The following is a 19,711-nucleotide window of genomic DNA, read 5'->3' as shown; positions in this document are numbered from 1 at the left end:
GGAGGTGGTTGAGGATAGAGAGTTCCCCTCACATGTCAATATGGAACTAATAAATCATAAATCCATATAAATACAGAACCCAGTTATTACGTATAAGGTTACTCTATTCAAAAAAGGAGGAAAAAACGCCTCAAGAAAAAGCTTTTCCCACAATTATAAATGGGATAAAAGCTATCATTTCATCATCATGGGCGACACAAAAAACCTCCTTTTACTGTTGTCTTTGCCAAAAATAGAGCAAAGATCTTCCACTCTGCCTTCAAAATTGAATAAATTCTTTTACTTAGCTTAGGCAGACTTTAAATTTTCTCCCTTTAAGACCGAAATAAAACTGTGGTCAACGGGTCCCGTTTCACATTATGCTGCTTCAGGACCACAGCTGCTCGTTCATTTCTCAAAGGTCTCGTATTCTAAACAAAGGAGAAAAAAAGTTATAAACAAAAGGTTTTATCTTAACTTCATCATCTTTTAAATCGTAACCTTCCTTACAATCCGTTCAGTACGCCGACGGTCGCAAGGCAGTTCAAAATAAACATGGCGGCCTTTAAATAAAGGACGTGACGTCACACGCTGTCAGTATTATCCAATCATCTTCCTTCAGTCCTACGAAACAAAATTCTTCTGACTCAATGTTTTTCCAAACAAAATATGTTCAAAAGAAATGTATCCACTCAATCTTCCCGTTTAATCCTAGAGGAGACATTGACTTTAAACGAAAGATCCATTTTTGTTCTTTTCTTAATAGCCATAAACGAGCTTCTTCTTTTTTAAAACAGCTATCAACTTGTTGTAAAACAAAACACCTAAGGGAATTGAAATCATGCAAAAATTCAGTGCAATGTATAGCTAAAGGAGACGTAGTCTTCTTAGTTGAGATGACACTTCTATGTTCTATAAGTCTGACATACAGCTGTCGGATCGTTTGTCCGACATAAATTCTTTCACAGGGACATTTGATACAATAGATTACTCCCTTTGATTTACATGTAGTGTTCGTATATAAAATAAATTTCTGTCCTGTGCTTGGATTCACAAATTCGTTTGTCTCTGTCATAATAGGGCACATCTGACATTCACCACAGCGTTTGTGTCCATTATATATTCTATCTGTCTGAAAATTAGGTTTTGTTGAATACAACATCTCTTTTAAATTATTACCTCTACTATACGCCATTCTTACAGTTGAATCAGTGAAGGCTGGCAAAGTCTGAACAATGTTCCAATGTCTCCTGATGATATTGGAGACACTGCTGGCTTGCAAGGTATGTTTTAGTACATACGTAAACACCTTCTCATCTTGATTGTCTTCTTTCCGTGTGGGCTGTAGCAACAACTGCCTGTCTAAGTATTTAGCCCTCTTATAGGCAGCCCTCACTACATTTTTAGGGTATCCTCTTTCCAAGAGGCAATCCTGTAGTTTTCGTGCTTGATGGCAAAAATCTTTTTTATTTGAACAAATCCTTCGATATCTCAAAAATTGTGCAAATGGTAGATTATTTTTCAGAGGCTTTGGGTGGCAACTTGTGTAGTACAGCAGCGTATTTCGATCTGTATTTTTCTTAAATATTGAGGTATCAAAATGGTCAGATTGAGTGGATACATTTCTTTTGAACATATTTTGTTTGGAAAAACATTGAGTCAGAAGAATTTTGTTTCGTAGGACTGAAGGAAGATGATTGGATAATACTGACAGCGTGTGACGTCACGTCCTTTATTTAAAGGCCGCCATGTTTATTTTGAACTGCCTTGCGACCGTCGGCGTACTGAACGGATTGTAAGGAAGGTTACGATTTAAAAGATGATGAAGTTAAGATAAAACCTTTTGTTTATAACTTTTTTTCTCCTTTGTTTAGAATACGAGACCTTTGAGAAATGAACGAGCAGCTGTGGTCCTGAAGCAGCATAATGTGAAACGGGACCCGTTGACCACAGTTTTATTTCGGTCTTAAAGGGAGAAAATTTAAAGTCTGCCTAAGCTAAGTAAAAGAATTTATTCAATTTTGAAGGCAGAGTGGAAGATCTTTGCTCTATTTTTGGCAAAGACAACAGTAAAAGGAGGTTTTTTGTGTCGCCCATGATGATGAAATGATAGCTTTTATCCCATTTATAATTGTGGGAAAAGCTTTTTCTTGAGGCGTTTTTTCCTCCTTTTTTGAATAGAGTAACCTTATACGTAATAACTGGGTTCTGTATTTATATGGATTTATGATTTATTAGATTGAACCAGTTTCCCACTGATATTTCTAGTTTATATATTTAATATGGAACTAATAACACTACTCCTGAAGCCAGGCCGCCTCGTACCGCCCGATCTCATTATTAAACCTAGATGTTAAGATTCTAGCCAAGATTTTAGCAAACCGGTTAGCGAAGTGTTTACCCCAGCTAATAGGACCAGAGCAAGCTGGATTTGTCAAAGGGCGCCAATTGGTGGTTAATGTATGACGTTTGTTATTGGCAATGGCGCAGAGCCAAAAGAATAACAGTTCTGCAGTACTCATAAGCCTAGACGCAGAAAAGGCTTTTGATAGGGTGAGTTGGGACTACTTGTTTGGAGTGTTGCAGTTTCTGGGCATCAAAGGCTGGTACTTTCAGGCGATTCCGGCTCTATACTCAGACCCCAAAGCCTCGTTGTTAATTAATGGCATACAAATGGAGCAGACAGATATTAGACGTGGTACTCGGCAAGGGTGCCCTCTATCCCTGTTGTTATTTTTGATATCAATAGAACCATTGTTACGTACCTTAAAACGGGAAAAGGGGGTGTCTGGGATTGAGGTGGGGGGGGGGGGATAGTGAAAACTTTGGCGTTTGCAGATGACCTGCTGGTGGTGATGGATATTCCGTCTGCTTCTCTGACAATACTGTTAGATAGAGTGGAACATTATAGTTTAATACCCGGATTTAAGGTAAACATACAGAAATCCCAACTATTACCAATATTACAGGGTGAAGAAATTCAGGGACCAGAGAACAGGGTTTTGGCGAAGGCAGATGGAAAAATTAAATACTTGGGAGCGCAGATACGTCAAGGCTTATCACAATTGTATGTGTTAAATGTGAATAAGCTGTTAGAGGACACGGCTGCCAAGCTAAAGATGTGGCAAGCACACCCACTCTCGCTGCTGGGGAGAATAGTGCTATATAACATGATGATTGTGCCCCGCTGGTTGTATGTTTTCAAACTTTACCCATTTACCTTACACGACAAGATGAAAGTCAGCTGAATAAAATGTTGCAAAAATTTCTCTGGAGAGGAAGAAGGCTGAGGCTGCCTTTAACGATTCTCCAGATACCAAAGGAATATGGAGGACTGGGTTTGTTGAGTGTGAGATACTTAACCGTGGCCTGCGGTTTGAGGCATCTCAATGATTGATTCCGAAAAACAAATGACTTCTCTGCCACCAATATCGAGTAGGACTTATTTGAGCAGATCCATTTTAGTTGCTATCTGCATGGTTGTGGAAAAAACATCCCGGTGGTATTACGAAAAACCTTGATTTTGCCAACAGCCACAGCAGCGTGGAGATGGATATGTAAAGCTCATCGTTTCTCACCCAAAGTCACTCCATACCTGGCGATTTGTGACAATCCGGAGTTCGTGCCTGGGTCGCTATACAAAGTGTTTGATAGATGGAGAAGACATAGGTTGGAATATTTATGCCATGCTTTAACAGAAGAAGGTCGAATTAAGACTTTTCTTGAACTAAAAGAACAGCACTCAGTATTGCCAACAGACTATTTTCACTACTTCCAACTGAGGCATTATATATCTAGCTTACCATGGGAAGATCTAACGGAAAATGTGAGGGAGGAGATGGCCTCGGCTATCTCCTTGGGAGCGCAACAAAGACTGTCAATGGCGTTTCATCATCGTCATATCTGAGACACAATGGCAGAATTGGATTTTGCAGCGTATGCAACAAAATGGAGTCAGGACCTGGCTACCGCAGTGCCAGCAATAGTATTTAAGGAACATGTTTTATCATTATGCAATGCCTCCGTGTTGGCAGGACATTGGGAATTGCAATACCAGTTTGCCTTATGACTACATGTGCCCCCAAGGCGAGCATTTCACATGGGCTTGTCCCCTGATGGGGCATGTATGAAGTGTAAAATGGAAGGCACAACGTTAGCTCATATGTTCTGGTCCTGTCCGAAGGTAGTTTCCTTTTGGAAAAATCTCTAGCAGATATCACGACAATGGTCAACAAGCTGGTGTTATGACCCATTATTGCTATTTGGTAGACCAAAACTGGGTTCGCCAATCCCAAAGGGATATAAGGAGTTTGTCTTATCTTCCACATGGACCGATATACTCACATCACCCCTCTCCTCAAGTCACTTCACTGGCTCCCGATCAGATTCCACAAACAGTTCAAGCTTCTCCTACTAACCTACAAATGCACTCGATCAGCAGCCCCTCATTACCTCTCTACCCTCATCTCCCCGTACGTTCCTACCTGTAACCTCCGCTCACAGAACAAATCCCTCCTATCAGTACCCTTCTCCACCACTGCCAACTCCAGGCTCCGCCCTTTCTGCCTCGCCTAACCCTATGCTTGGAATAAACTTCCCGAGCCCATACGCCAAGCCCCTCCCTCCCCATTTTCAAATCTCTACTCAAAGCCCACCTCTTCACTGTAGCTTTCGGCACATACCCATTTACCTCTACTCAGAAAACCTAGACTGCCCCATTTGATTGATTGATTTACTGCACACTTGTCCATTAGGTTGTAAGCTCCTTTGAGCAGGGACTGTCCTTCTTTGTTAAAATTGTACAGCGCTGTGTGACCCTAGTAGCGCTTTAGAAATGTTAAGTAGTAGTAGTAGTAGTAGTAGTTTGTACAGAGAGCAACTGTTATGGCCAAAAAATCTATTCTTCTTGATTGGCTTACGATGCAGTCCCCTTCAGTTCAGAAGTGGCGCTCGATGTCTTCTCTTCGAAAGGAACGGATAGCAACCCACAAGCTCCCTCAATTAGGAATACAGCAATTTCAAAACAGGTGGTTTCCATTTTGGGAGACTCTCACTCCTACAGCAAGAGGACAACTGCTGAATCTGTGAACTCTGCAAAGACTTACATTACTCTATGGTCTAGTAGATCAAAAGAGGAAGGAGAGGGGAGGGAGTTGGAATTGGGTTTGGGGGTTAGGTATGGGATAGTACTTATTATTAATGCTCCGAAAGCATCGCAGCGAGAGTGGGGGGAGGACAAAGGGGGGTTTCGGGAGGGAGAAACTGGAAAAGAGTATGGTTTATTGTTATGGATGCATGATTTTGTTGTACCTAGATGATGTTGATGTTTGATGTTATAATCATGTATATACCATCAATAAAAATTATTGAAACATAAATTTGCAGATCACACAAAACTATTCAAAGTTGTCAAAACACATGTGGATTGTGAAATCTGCAGGAAGACCTTAGGAAACTGAAAGACTAGACATCCAAATGGCAGATGAAATTTAATGTAGATAAACGCAAACTGATACACATTGCAAAGAATAATCCGAATCACAGTTACCTGATGCTAGGGTCCACCTTAGGAGTCAGCACTCAAGAAAATAATCTAGGTATTGTAAACAATACTCTGAAATCTTCTGCCCATGTGCGGCCGCGGCCAAAAAAGAAAACAGGATGCTAGGACTTACTAGGGAAGGGATTCAAAGTAAGACCAAGAATATTATAATGTCTCTGTATTGCTCAAAAAAAGATATAGCAAAATTAGAAAAGGTTCAAACAACAGCGACTAAAATGATAAAGGGGGGTGATCACGTGATGCACGGCTAGAGGAAGGATGTCGTCGTGCAGAGCTCCCTCCCTATCTACAACTATTTGAGCATATCATTCTTCAATCGGAGGGACCCCAATTACGCAAACCATATCGCTGAGTGTGGGAAGTGCTAGAGACGCTTTTGGGAAACGCGGAACGCGAGTTACAGCAGCGGATGGCAGCAAAATCCGGCAAAAAGGAAGGAGCGCGAAACCGAGCGCCAGAGCAAAAGATGGCAGACGCAGCTGGTGGGGCTTCCCCGACAGTGAGCTCCGCATGGGCCGCGGAGGTGGCGGCAGAGGTCTCCTTGGTGCTTGAGGCATCTGTAGATTTAAAGCTACAAAAGATAACAGACCAGCTACAGGGCATCGACGGTAAGCTGGATGGTATACAATCTGAATTTGCCCAATATAAACAACGTCTATCGGATGTAGAGGATGCGGTCCAACGACAGCAGAGCTCCGGAAAGGCCTTGCAGCAGAGGGTGGACAGACTTGAAGCAAAGCTGGAGGACCTCGAAAACAGGGCGCGGAGGAGCAACGTTCGAATGGTGGGGCTGCCGGAAACGGTCAAGGACAGCGAATTGAGATCTTTTTTGGAGTCCTGGCTTCCCAAGGCCCTTAAATTGACATCAGCAGAGGGCCCGCTGCGAATGGAGCGTGCCCACAGGTTGGGGCCAATACGTAAGGAGGATCCGCGCCCTAGAGTGGTGATCTTCAAAGTTTTGAATTTTGCCCATAAGCAGGACATATTTCAGGCTCTCCGGAAGCTAGGGCAGCTGAGATATGAGAATATGGTGGTGCGTTGTTTTCAAGACTATTCCAACGCGGTATCTTTGCAAAACAAAGCGTTTCGAGAGGTCTGCCAGATATTATTTTCCAGGAAGTTACAATTTGCCTTGCTATACCCTGCACGCCTGAAGATTTGGCATCAGGGATCTCAGCAGTTTTTCACTAGAGCGGAGAGACCTGCCTGGTGTGCGGCTGATGTGCTATGGAGGCATGATGGCCCAATATGGACATTTAAGTATTTCTTTTGCAGTTCATGATGTAGGAATGGCCTGCCTGTAATGTTATGTGTATAGTGCGCAGGGGGAGGGGTTTTTTGCAATGGGATGTTTATTTTCTTTTCTTTTTTCCTTTTCTCTCCCCTTCTTTTTAGTGTTGGGGTGCGTTGGGAATTTAGTTGTATGGGATTGTATGGAAGTATGTAAAGTTGTAATAAAAATGTGCTGGAGAATGAGAGAACATTATCTATTTTAATAAGATGGGGAGGGAGCTCGCGTGATTTGGCTCTGATAGGGCTATGAAGGGTAGATTAGGGACTGGGTTGGGGTTTGGGAGGATAGGGGTCAGGGTGGGGGGGGAGAGGGTCAGGGAGATGTCTGGGGATCCCATGGAAGAGGTTTGATTGGACTGGGAGGGTGCTCACGGGCTGGGGGGCACTCTCTGAGGTTTTTGATCTGGGTTTGCTTTCTAAGGAACATCAAAGAGTACTGGGTGTACGGGTTTACTTAAAATTCTATCGTGGAATGTAGGGGGGGTCACTTCGCCCATTAAACGTACTAAGGTACTACAAGCATTGCAAAGGCAGAGGGCGGATGTAGCACTCCTCCAGGAGAAGCATTTGTCTTCGGGAGAACATGCGAAATTTAAGCAAAGTTGGATGGGATCTTTGGTGGAAGCTCCAGCGGTAGGCCGTAAAGCAGGGGTCCTGATTCTTTTTCGCAAGGGCATACCGCTCCAGCTTAAATCAGTTAAGGCGGATCCAGAGGGGAGGTGGGTTTTGGCGGAAGTAGAGATTATGGGTCGCTCATTAGTATTCTGTAATGTATATGCCCCCAATGTTTTCAGTTATAGCTTCTTCCAGGCTTTGATTAGGAGACTGTCTCCGTTCGCGGGGGGGGGGGGGGGGGGGACTGATTTTAGGAGGGGGTTTTAATTTAGTGTTTGATCCTCTAATGGATCGTTCCAGTCCGGGTGTCCGGAGTTCAGGGGGAGGCAGCAGGACATTATCATCTTTGTGTAAAGCGTTGGAGTTGGTTGACGTGTGGAGGTTGTTGCACGCCTCTGAGAAAGATTTTACTCATCTCTCGAGGGCGCATGGCTCTCAGTCTCGCATTGACTATTTGTTTGTCTCCCGCTCTTTATTCTCACAGGTGCAGAAAGCAGAGATTGGACCATATGCGGTATCTGACCACGCCTTGGTTTGGTTGCTCTTGGTTAATACGGAAAGGCCCGGGCAGCCAGTTGTGGCGGTATCCGTTGGAGTTGGTGAGGGATTAGAAATTTCATGATTATTTGGCAAGCCGATGGGACGATTATGTATATCATAATAAAGCACATGAGGATCAACCAGCTCTCTTTTGGGAGACAGCGAAGGCTGTACTACGAGGGGATATTATCTCATATCAGGCGAGAAGGCGAAAGATGAGAGATGGAGAAATAATGCGCCTAGGTGCTCTAGTACAGAAGTTGCGGAGAGTTTATGGTCGTTCTCCCATGTCCAGGGGTAGGGAAGCATTACTGGCGGCACAGAAAGAGCTGAATGAATTATTACACCAAAGAGCGGTCAAGACACAGAGTTACTACAAATATCGCTTATTTCAATACGGCAATAAGGCGGGGAGGTTACTGGCTAGGATGCTTCATAGGAAGGGGGGGGGTCAAAGGGGTGCTGCAGGTGAAGGCAAAGGATGGGCGGATGATGCGGAAAGATGAGGACATAGCGAATACTTTCGGGTAGTTTTACAAAGCTTTGTATGCGTCAGACCCAGATGAACTGCAGTACAGCAATATGTATTTAAATAATCTAGAGTTTCCTCAAGTTTCTGATCGCCAGCGGGCAAGACTGGATATGCCATTCGCTGAGGGTGATTTGATGTTAGCTTTGCAGCAGTGTGCTTCCCATAAACCCCTGGACCAGATGGTTACAGGGTTGAGTTCTACAAACAATTCTTTGATAGGATTAAAACGCCACTAATATCCTTGTTTAACTCGATGGTGGTCAACCAAATGATCCCTGACACCTTTAAGGAGGCCCAGATTGTAGTGATTCCCAAAGAGGGGAAGAATGCGGTGGAACCGACATCATATAGGCCCATTTCACTTATTAACGTAGATGCGAAGTTATATGCTAAAGTTTTGGCCAATAGATTAGCACTGATTCTCCCGTCCTTGGTTGATGGGTCCCAGGCTGGATTTGTGAAGGGAAGGTCCGCAGTGAAGAATATTAGGTCAATTTTGACATCCTTGGAGGTGGTGGCCCAGAAATGTCTTTCTTCACTTTTAGTCAGCTTTGATGCAGAAAAGGCATTTGACAGGGTGAATTGGTCCTATATGTTTGCCATGTTGAGACATTATGGTTTTGGACCGTTTTTCATAGAGGCAGTTCGAGTCTTGTACTTGGAACCGCGGGCCTATGTGTGGGTGAATGGAGTGAGCTCCGAATCTTTTCGGATTTATCGAGGGACGCGGCAGGGCTGCCCCTTGTCCCCTCTTTTGTTTGTTTTGACTCTGGATCTTCTTCGGGAAATTCAGTCCCATCCTGAGATTAAAGGAGTGCCGATATGGGGTTCGGAGTTCCTACTTTCGGCCTTTGCAGATGACTTGCTGGTTCATCTCTTTGAGCCACGTGCTTCTTTATCAGCCCTTTTGAAACTTTTTCGTGAATTTGGAGATTTCGCGGGGTTCCGACTTAATTATTCTAAGTCTTTTGCGATACCTTCGGCGGATGCGCTACGACGGGAGTGGGGGCGGAGTTTCCTCTCTGTTGGGCTCAGGGATCCTTTCGATATTTAGGTTTGAGGTTATCCATGCGAGTTTCTGAGCTTTATCAATTAAATGTCTCTAGGTTGTTACAAGCATCAGTGAGCGGTTGAGAGCCTGGAGATCTCTGCCGTTGTCGCTCAGCGGGAGGATCCAGTTGTTTAGAATGGTGGAGTTCCCCAGATGGATATACCTGCTGCAGATGTTGCCTCTTTATTTGAGCAAAAGTGATTTACATAGGCTCAGAGGGGCAATTAGATGTTTTTGTTGGGGAGGGAAAAAAGCCAAGCTTTCGCTCGATGTGTTGCAGGGGCCATGCAGGGAGGGGGGATTAGGTATACCAGACTTGAGGCGATATAACTGGGCATGCCTTTTGCGTTATTTTGGAGATTGGTTTTTGGCTCGAGATGATTATACTTGTAGACAATTGGAAAACCAGTATTATGCTCCTTGTCAATTTTATTTTCTGCTACTGGCACCTAGTAAGTTGATTCCGGTTTCGTTACGTAATAGCATTCTTTTGACCCCTCTGCGAATGCTTTGGCGAGATATGATGCGGCTGTTTGGATTGAACAGATGGGTGTCGGATATCCTCCCCAGCCGGGGGAATTTATCGTTTCAGCCAGGTCTAGATAATGCGGTTTTCCGGAGGTGGGCAAGACAGGGCATCACCAGGTTAGAGCATGTGTTAGATTTACAGGGTATGATGTTGAGTCTGGGAGCCCTTGGTTTGGGTTTTGACATGGGGGGTATCTTTGCCTACAATCAGCTAAAGCATTATGTTGATTCATTAGATAAGGTGGCATTGGGGTCGAGGCATTGTCATTTTTTGAGGCAGTTCTTCCACTCCATAATAGGAGAACGCCTTTCTATCTCAGGTTTGCATAAGGCATTGGGGAAATATTGGGGTAAAAAAGATCGGGACCTACTTCTTCAGCGGTGGGCAGGAGATCTCTCGAGGCCACATCTTTCTTTAGACTTTGATATTTTGACACCCAGAATACCTAGTCTTACAGGTAACGCGGGGTTAAGAGAATGTCAATATCGGATCCTGCATAGGGCCTATCTCACAAAGTCTCAGATTTTTAAGATGGGAGGAGTATCTACGCCCTTGTGTGGGAAATGTGGGAGGGTCCCGGGGTCTTTTTTCCATTGTCTGTGGGGGTGTTATAAGGTAAGAGGTTTTTGGAATTCCATTGTTCACTATTTAGAATTACTTCTCGGATCAAGAGTCGTGTGCTCCCCGATGGGAATTTTACTAGATAAGCATGAGTTGTTTGTTTTACAGAATGGAAAGGCACGTCTGCTGATCAGGAAAGCTTGTTTGATAGGCAAAAGGCTTATAATGAGTCAATGGGTGGAAAACTCCCCTCTGGACTTTTGGCATTGGAGGAACAAATTACATGAGCTCATGTTATTTGAAAGGAGGGGTGTGGGGTGTTCCCCTAGGCGACGGAGGCAGTTCCTGGATATTTGGGGGTCATATATTGATAGCTTATCCGCCAAAGGGAGGAGTTTGGTGGTCAATTCCCTTTAGGGTGATAGTGTTGAGTAAGTAGTTTGATTGTAAATTCTTTGGGGATCGGACATCTCCTTGGGAGGGGGGAGGGGGGAGGGAGGGGAAGAGGTTGGGGGTAGGGGGGTTTACGGAACTTGTAACACTTTAGAGAATAAGACAGTTGTTTTGATGCTCATCAGATGCTGACATTTTCTTTTTGTCGACTGGACGAATTCGAGGAAATGATCTTGATGCGCACAGTATTGGTGTTGAGATGTTTATTGTAAACTGTCGGAACGGAGCAGCACGAGGAACAATACCACAGACACATAATTCTACCCGGTTGAGGAACTGTGGCTCACGGTTGAGGCACTAAGTCTTTCAGTCTGGGACTAGCAGAAACAAGGTCCCCTTTGTAGGTCTGCGTTGCTGATGTATATGGTGCCTCATGAACACCTGATTTCACTTGTTTGTTTTTTTTATTGCAGGTTTTTGATGCATATTTGGACTGTTAATACAAGATTTCAAGGAAGGTGATTCCAATATACAAAGACTAACAGGCGAATATAGTAGAGTGGGAGGGGGAATTATCAGGATAAAAGCTCAATGATTATAAGTAGTAAATTGTTTTACCTATGTATTCATATAGGATTGTGTTGGCAACGGGTAGAATGTAGATTTTGTCTTGCATTGTCATTAACAAAAAACTGTTGAACACCAAGGTAAAGATGCTAAGGGGGGTGGGTAGAGGGGAAGAAAATGATGTAAAAGATTGATGATGCAGTTAAGATGTCTGTATAGAACTCAGACAGGTTATTACGATCACAAAGTGTTTGACTTTATTGATTCTGTTCAGAATGTTGAATCATCAATAAAAACCGTTGAAACATAAAAATGATAAAGGGGATTGAACTCCTTTCATACGAGGAAAGGCTAAAGAGGCTAGGGCTCTTCAGCGTGGAAAAGAGAAGGATAACGGGGGATATGATTGAGGTCTGACGGTGAGTCTGACGTTGGTAACCGGTGAATCTGACGTCAGTGCCGGGAAAAATGGTGGAGGCTATTATTAAGAAAAAAATTACAGAGCACATACAAAAGCATGGGCTACTGAGACAGCATGGATTTAGTGATGGGAAGTCTTGCCTCACAAATCTACTGCATTTTTTCGAGGGGGTGAACAAACATGTGGACAAAGGGGAGCCGATGGATATTGTATATCTAGATTTTCAGAAGGCATTTGACAAAGTGCATCATGAGAGACTCCAAAGGAAACTGGAGAGTCATGGGATCGGAGGCAGTGTATTATTATGGATTAAGATTATGGATTAAGAGCCCCAACATGACATTTCGTCCTTTAGACTGTAAGCTCCTTTGAGCAGGGACCGTCCTTCTTTGTTAATTTGTACAGTGCTGCGTAACCCTAGTAGCACTCTAGAAATGTTAAGTAGTAGTAGTAGTAAAAGATAGGAAGCATAGAGTAGGGTTGAATGGCCATTATTCTCGATGGAGAAGGGTAGTTAGTTGGGTCCCTCAGGGGTCTGTGCTGGGACCGCTGCTTTTTCACATATTTATAAATGACCTAGAGATGGGAGTAACTAGTGAGGTAATTAAATTCGCAGATGAAATTCGCAGATGATAAAAAGTTATCCAGGGTCATCTCATCGCAGGAGGAGTGTGAAAGATTACAAGAAGACCTCATGAGACTGGGGGATTGGGCGTCCAAATGGCAGATGAAGTTCAACGTTGACAAGTGCAAAGTGATGCATGTGGGAAGGAGGAACCCGAATTACAGCTATGTCATGCAAGGTTCCGCTTTAGGAGTTACGGACCAAGAAAGGGATCTGGGAGTCATCGTGGATAGGACGTTGAAATCTTCAGCTCAATGTGCTGCGGCGGCTAAGAAGGCGAACAGAATGTTGAGTATTATTAGAAAAGGGATGGAAAACAAGCATGAGGATGTTATAATGCCGTTTTATCGCTCCATTGTGCGACTGCACCTGGAATACTGTGTTCAGTTCTGGTCACCTCATCTCAAAAAAGATATAAAGGAATTGGAGAAGGTGCAGAGAAGGGCGACAACAATGATAAAAGGGATGGGACAACTACCCTATGAGGAGAGGTTAAGACGGCTAGGACTCTTTAGCTTGGAGAAAAGGCGGCTGAGGGGTGATATGATAGAGGTCTACAAAATAATGAGTGGGGTAGAGCGGACAGATGTGAAGTGTTTGTTTACACTTTCTTTTTTTTTTATTTTTTTTTTTTATAGAAGTCTTTATTGGATATTGTTAACACATAATAAAGCGTATGCAGTTCCATACAGTACTATTTTGTACAAAGCATGGCGTATCTATCAGGAACTAATAAACAAACAGGTCAACATGAACATTATTTGTGTCCGCTCTAGAACTACTATCATTTTGACTCCAAGTATTTTTTATTTTTACAGATTAGTTCCTACCCTCTCCACCCCAAACCCACCCTACTTTTGTCATGTCCCCCCCCCCTTGTGTACCCCCCTAACCCCCCCCGTCTGTTCCTTCCATCACTCATCCACACCTCCGTCAACCAGAACGTGCATTCAAAAAGGGAGTCCATATCTTTTCCCATTTCGGCAACATTCTGTTTTTAGCAGCCATCAGTCTCTCCATCTCACAGATATAGCGTACCTTGGTGATCCACTTTACTAGAGAGGGAACCACTGGAGATTTCCAATGTTGAGCTAAATTAAGTCGAGCTGCATGTAAGGACCCCCTCACTAGCAACCATTGGTGAGATAACAACCCCTCGGGCCTCTGCCCCAGTATAAAGACCAGCGGATGCCAATGCACAGATTTTCCCACCCACACCTGAAGACGTGACTGCACGCCCTTCCAATAGGCCTTTGCCTTAGAGCAAGTCCACCAAATGTGTCCCATAGTCCCCACTTCACCGCATTGTCTCCAACATGTTTTTGGCATTGTAGGAAACATATGACTCAGGCGAGCCGGAGTAAGATACCATCTGTAAAACACTTTAATGGCATTTTCCTTCATAAACACAGCAGAGGCTGATCGCAGTATCCCCCTCTCTATTTTCAACCACTCCCCATCCGAGAGGACAAAATGCAATTCCTGCTCCCACTTCCTCCTATGAACCAAGGATGGAATTTGTCGCGACGCCAGCACTCGATAGAGATAAGTTATCATCCCACGTGTACTCCTAGGGGTCACACAGATTTCCTCCATCGAGTGCACTTCCCTCCCTAAGCACTTACCATATATAGGCCCCTTCAGGAAGTGTTGCAACTGCAAGTAGCCATATTGGTCGTTAGGGTTAAGTTTATAATCTTCCTGTAATGTCGCGAAAGGGATCAAATTCTCTCCACTATGAAGCTGCCCTAGCATATCAAGACCTACTTTCGCCCATTTGCTAAATGGCGTGCTCCCCACTCCCGGCTCGAATAGAGGATTGTCCACTATTGGCGCCAGTCCCGAAACAGGAGGACATCGCTCTGGAAACATAAGATCCCAGTAGTAAAAGGTGGCCTGCACCAGCGGAGGAAATCTAGCAACCTGTCCTCGGTATTTATCCGCGAGCCACATTAAATGCCCCAACTTACGAGACCCTATCAAAGACTGCTCTATGTGTACCCACAGCTTGTGGTCCTCACACCTGAACCATTCAACAGCTGACCTGGCCTGTGCAGCACCATAGTACCAATATAGGTTAGGCACCCCCAGCCCTCCAACCTGTGTACTCTTGTATAGTAGGGCCCGTGGTAATCTCGGCTTCTTCTGATTCCACGTAAATCTAATCAACATATCCTGTAAGCTAGACAGAAAGGACCGAGAAACCCGCAATGGTAAAACCTGAAATAAGTACAAGAGGCGCGGCAGAATATTCATTTTAATTGCCGCAATACGGCCCAACCAAGACAAGCCTATGTTAGCCCACCTATCCAAATCTGTACGTAGAGCCCTCTGAAGGTCCAGGTAATTGAGTGCAAACAATTCCGAGAGATCCCTAGGGATCCTAACCCCCAAGTAGCGTATGTCTCTGTCTGACCATTTAAATGCAAATGAAGTTTTCAACACTGCTTTCATCTGTGGCGGTATCCCCACCTCTAATCCCATGGACTTAGATGCATTCAATTTGTAGCCAGATATCTGAGAATATCGCTCTATTTCTTTAATCAAATTGGGTAAGGAGATCAGTGGTTTGGTCAGAGACATGAGCACGTCGTCAGCAAATAATGCGATTTTATACTCATGAGCTCCCACAGGTATACCACTAATGTCCACATTTTCTCGTATAGCCGCCGCTAACGGCTCCATAGCCATAGCGAAGAGCAATGGGGAAAGCGGACAACCCTGTCTAGTTCCTCTTCCCAAGGTAAACGCACCTGAAAGCCCCCCATTAATTTTAACACAAGCCTGCGGCGAAGTATATAAAGCCTGAATCCAGGCCCGATAGAAGGGACCTATCCCAAATCTATTCAGGACAGAGTCTAAGTACCCCCAATGAACCCGATCGAAGGCCTTTTCAGCATCCAGGCCTAACAACACCATCGGACAGGCCTTCCTCTGAGCCGCATAGAGCAGGTCTATAGTTCTGCGTATATTATCCATTGCCTGTCTTTGCGGAACAAAGCCTACCTGATCCGGGTGGATTAACTCAGGAAGAACCCTCCCCAGACGATTGGCGAGCACCTTAGCTAAAATTTTTATGTCTGTATTTAATATAGAAATAGGACGATAAGAAGCACAGTTAGTTTTGTCTTTATCAGGTTTCGGGATAACCGCCACCCAAGCTTCCATCATCGTCCTAGGGAAGGATACTCCCTCCCTAACCGAATTAAGTATCAACACCAAATAGGGTACCAACACATCTGCAAAGATCTTAAAGAACTCATTCGTGAAGCCATCTAAGCCCGGCACCTTCCCCGTCGGTAATGCTTTAATTACCTGCAACACCTCGTCCTTCGTCACAGGGGCATCCAGCTCTAACTTCTGTTTTGCAGACAAAACTGGTAATTTCCTATCCTTCAAATATCCATCAATTTCCCCCGTCTGTACATCAGCATCCTCCTCATAAAGAGTCTCATAAAATTTGGCAAAACGATCCCTAATCTGGGCAGAGCTATGCAACATGACGCCCCTATCGTCCTTCACTCGCAATATTTGTCTATCTACTCTCAACTTTCTAAGTTTTGCCGCAAGCACTCTCCCCGGCTTGTTAGAACATTCATAATGCGCTTGCCTCAAACGTGCATTCACAAATTTCAAACTGTCTTCATGTAACGCATTCAACTCCAATCGCCCCGTTTGAAGCTTTCGATAGGCAGACACTGAGCCAGAGGCCCTGTAGGCCTGCTCCAAGACAGATACTCTCTCCATACACTGTTTCAAACTTTCTTTATGCACTCTGGATTTCTGACTAGCACACTTAATAAAATATCCTCTCGAAACTGCTTTAAAGGCATCCCAGACAATGCCAAGAGGCGGTCCAGATTCCAAATTATTAGCAAAATACTCCTTCAAGACTGGTATAAAATTGGCTACAATGTCTGGGTCCTGCAACAAACAGTTGTTAAATATCCATCTGCAGTCCCTGTGTTCCTCCCTCAGGGAAGGAAGAATTGCCCAGACCGGAGCATGGTCAGATATTGTGATAGAGCCTATGCTAGTATCACCTCCCCCATCTGTCAAAGTTTTATCCAGAAAGACATAGTCAAGTCTAGAGTAGGAGAGATGAACATGTGAATAGAAAGTGTAATCTCTTCCCCTGGGGTGCCCCAGCCTCCAACAATCGTACAAACCCATAACATCCACAAAGTTCCTTAAAGCCTGAGCAATTTTATAGTCAAGAGGGGTCGGAGAGGCCGATCTATCTATCCCCGGCCGCATGGTGGCATTGAAATCTCCTGCCACCAGCAATTTGCCTCGAGCAAAAATCTGTAACTCCTTTTGAAGATGAACAAAGAATTTTTCCTGCCTCTCATTTGGGGCATACACACAAGCTAGGGTATATTCTTCCTGTTCCAGCATGACATGCAAGAAGAGAAATCGGCCCTCAGAATCCCTCTTTTGGTGCAGGATTTGCACCTGTACATTCTTGTGAAACATAATGGCCACCCCTCTTTTCTTGGCCCCCTTTACATCAGAAGCAAAATACATTTTCGGGTATTGTCTAGAGGATACCACCCCCTCATGCCTTTTTAACAGATGAGTCTCCTGCACAAAAACCACTTGTGGGTGCAACAAGCTGAGTTCACGCCACAGAGCATGTCTTTTATGTGGAGAATTCAGCCCTTTAACATTGTATGTAAGTATCTTAAAGTTTGTCATTTGGTTTTTCCCGGTAAGCAAACATGAATAACAGAAGGAACTGACTCTCAACCAAATCCCCCCTCCCCCCCTCCTCCCTCGGAAAACTCTCTCCCCTACTGACGGCCTTTTAGCCATCTCTATCCCCATCCCCCCCTGACTCCCACCACTAGCCCTGGACATCACTCCTAAGCTAGGAGAAAAGAGAGAAAGAACACACACCCCAAAGACTACCCCCGGTTCCCCCCGTCCACCACCCCCACTCCTAACCCTTCATTTTCAAACAGATCTATTTTGATCTCTCATCCCCCTGTACTCCTCTTACACACTCACCCTTCTACGCCTTCACTAATCCCGTCTCCCATGCATGCATATAAAACAATCCTTGCTGAGAAAAAATAATGCTGTAAACAGAAACATATAACAGTGTATAGGCGCTCCCTTAGGTACCAAAGCAGCTGTGTTAACTGCGATACAAGGTCTCGTAAGTTTATAATCCGTTCAAGAAACAGCTCTGGTGCTCTTGGATTTGTTTGGCACTCTCTGCCATTGCTGCAGTTTGGTGCGCGTTAAAGCAGCCAACTCCGCTACAGGAGCTTCTGTTGCCACCAATCCCTCATTTTTCAAAATCTGCCAGGCCTCCTCCGTAGTACGAGCTCGATGCATTTTCCCTCCAGCCAAGAAGCAAAGGGCAAATGGAAATGCCCAACGATAGGGGATCTTGTGCTTAATTAGTATCTCCAGGGCTGGCTTCATTTCTCGCCTCAAAAACAGAGTATGGGCAGACAAGTCCTGGAAGACTTTCACTTGTGCTTCATTAAAGTCTATATGCTGGGTCTGTCTTGCATGCTGCAACACCTGCTCTTTTACAATAAAGGAGGCAAAACAGACGACAATGTCTCTGGGTCTATTTTCTAGTTTTTTCCCCAGTGCTCTGTGGGCTCTTTCAATAGCAATCTCCTCCGTTCTCAACAGCTTGCTACACAGGGTTTTCGCAATCGCAACCGCATCTTCTTTGTCCCCTACTTCTGGGACCCCCCGAAATCTCAGGTTGTTCCGTCGCCCACGATTCTCCAGATCGTCTATTTTGTACTGCAAGTCAGTGTATAGATCAAATAGTTTCGTGCTGCGCGCCTCTGCTTCGCCAAACTTTGCCTCATGCTCATCCGTTCGGGCCTCGAGCTCTTCTACCCTGCCTCCCAACTCTCGGAGGTCCACTCTCAGGGCGTCCATTTTCTCCAGGATCTCGTCTTTTGAGCTTTTAATTTCCTCCCGAATTTCCTTCAGACACTTTGTCAAGTCCTTAGCAAGCCCATGCTTCGCCGAAACTGCACCAGCCTCAGACAGCGACGGGGCCGAATCGGAGTCGGAATGCGAAGCAAGATCAGACGCGAGCACATGGCGGCGCAAATTTTTGGCGGTTTGCCGACTGGAAAGTCTTTCACTCTCCTTCCTCGCAGCCGCCATAGCCGTTGTAAAGAATGGCCTCGTCTGCTTCAGCACAGTAAGTGGTACTCAATGCGATCAATTGTATCCCGATAAAGGATCAAAATAACGCTTATTTTAGCTACTAAAGGAGTGGGGTGCAGTGGAGCAACGAACCTAGGCAGCCATTCAGGTCCGCGACGTCACTTCCTCCCCGTTTGTTTACACTTTCTAACAATAATAGAACCAGGGGACACAAGATGAAATTAGAATGTGGTAGCTTTAAAACAAATCGGAGAAAGTTTTTCTTTACTCAGCACGTAGTTAGACTCTGAAACTCATTGCCGGAGAAGGTAGTGACGGCAGCTGGCCTTGCTGAGTTTAAAGGGGGTCTGGACAGATTCCTGAAGGAAAAGTCCATTGATCTATTAAATTTTGGGGTTTTGCCAGGTTCTTGGGGCTTGGATTGGCCGCTGTCGGAGACAGAGTGCTGGGCTTGATGGACCTTTGGTCTTTTCCCAGCGTGGCAGTGCTTATGTACTTATGTACAGTATGTCCTTAAAATTCTGAGTGGTGCAGAATGGGTAAAAGTGAATCGATTTTTCACTCTTTCAAAAAGTACAAAGACTAGAGTAAAACAAACAGGAGGAAATATTTTTTCACTCAAACAATAGTTAAGCTCTGGAACTCGTAGCCAGGGGTGGTAACAGCCGTTAGCATATCTGGGTTTATAAAAAGGTTTGGCCCCGACTTGATTTCTTGTCTTTCCTGTTGTTAAAATTGACTGGGGTGGGAACCGCCTCAGCTATTTTGTTCTAAATTTGAGTTCCTAGTTCTTGGATCATTAATGTGGACAAACATATATTTTTTCTTTACCTGATTGTCTTTTTTTCATTATTGTATATCTCCTTAAAATTCCAATTTATGTATATGCGTAAAT

This window comes from Microcaecilia unicolor, chromosome 1, assembly GCF_901765095.1.
Source record: "Microcaecilia unicolor chromosome 1, aMicUni1.1, whole genome shotgun sequence".
Taxonomy (NCBI): domain Eukaryota; kingdom Metazoa; phylum Chordata; class Amphibia; order Gymnophiona; family Siphonopidae; genus Microcaecilia; species Microcaecilia unicolor.
Note: the sequence above shows the minus strand (reverse complement) of the source record.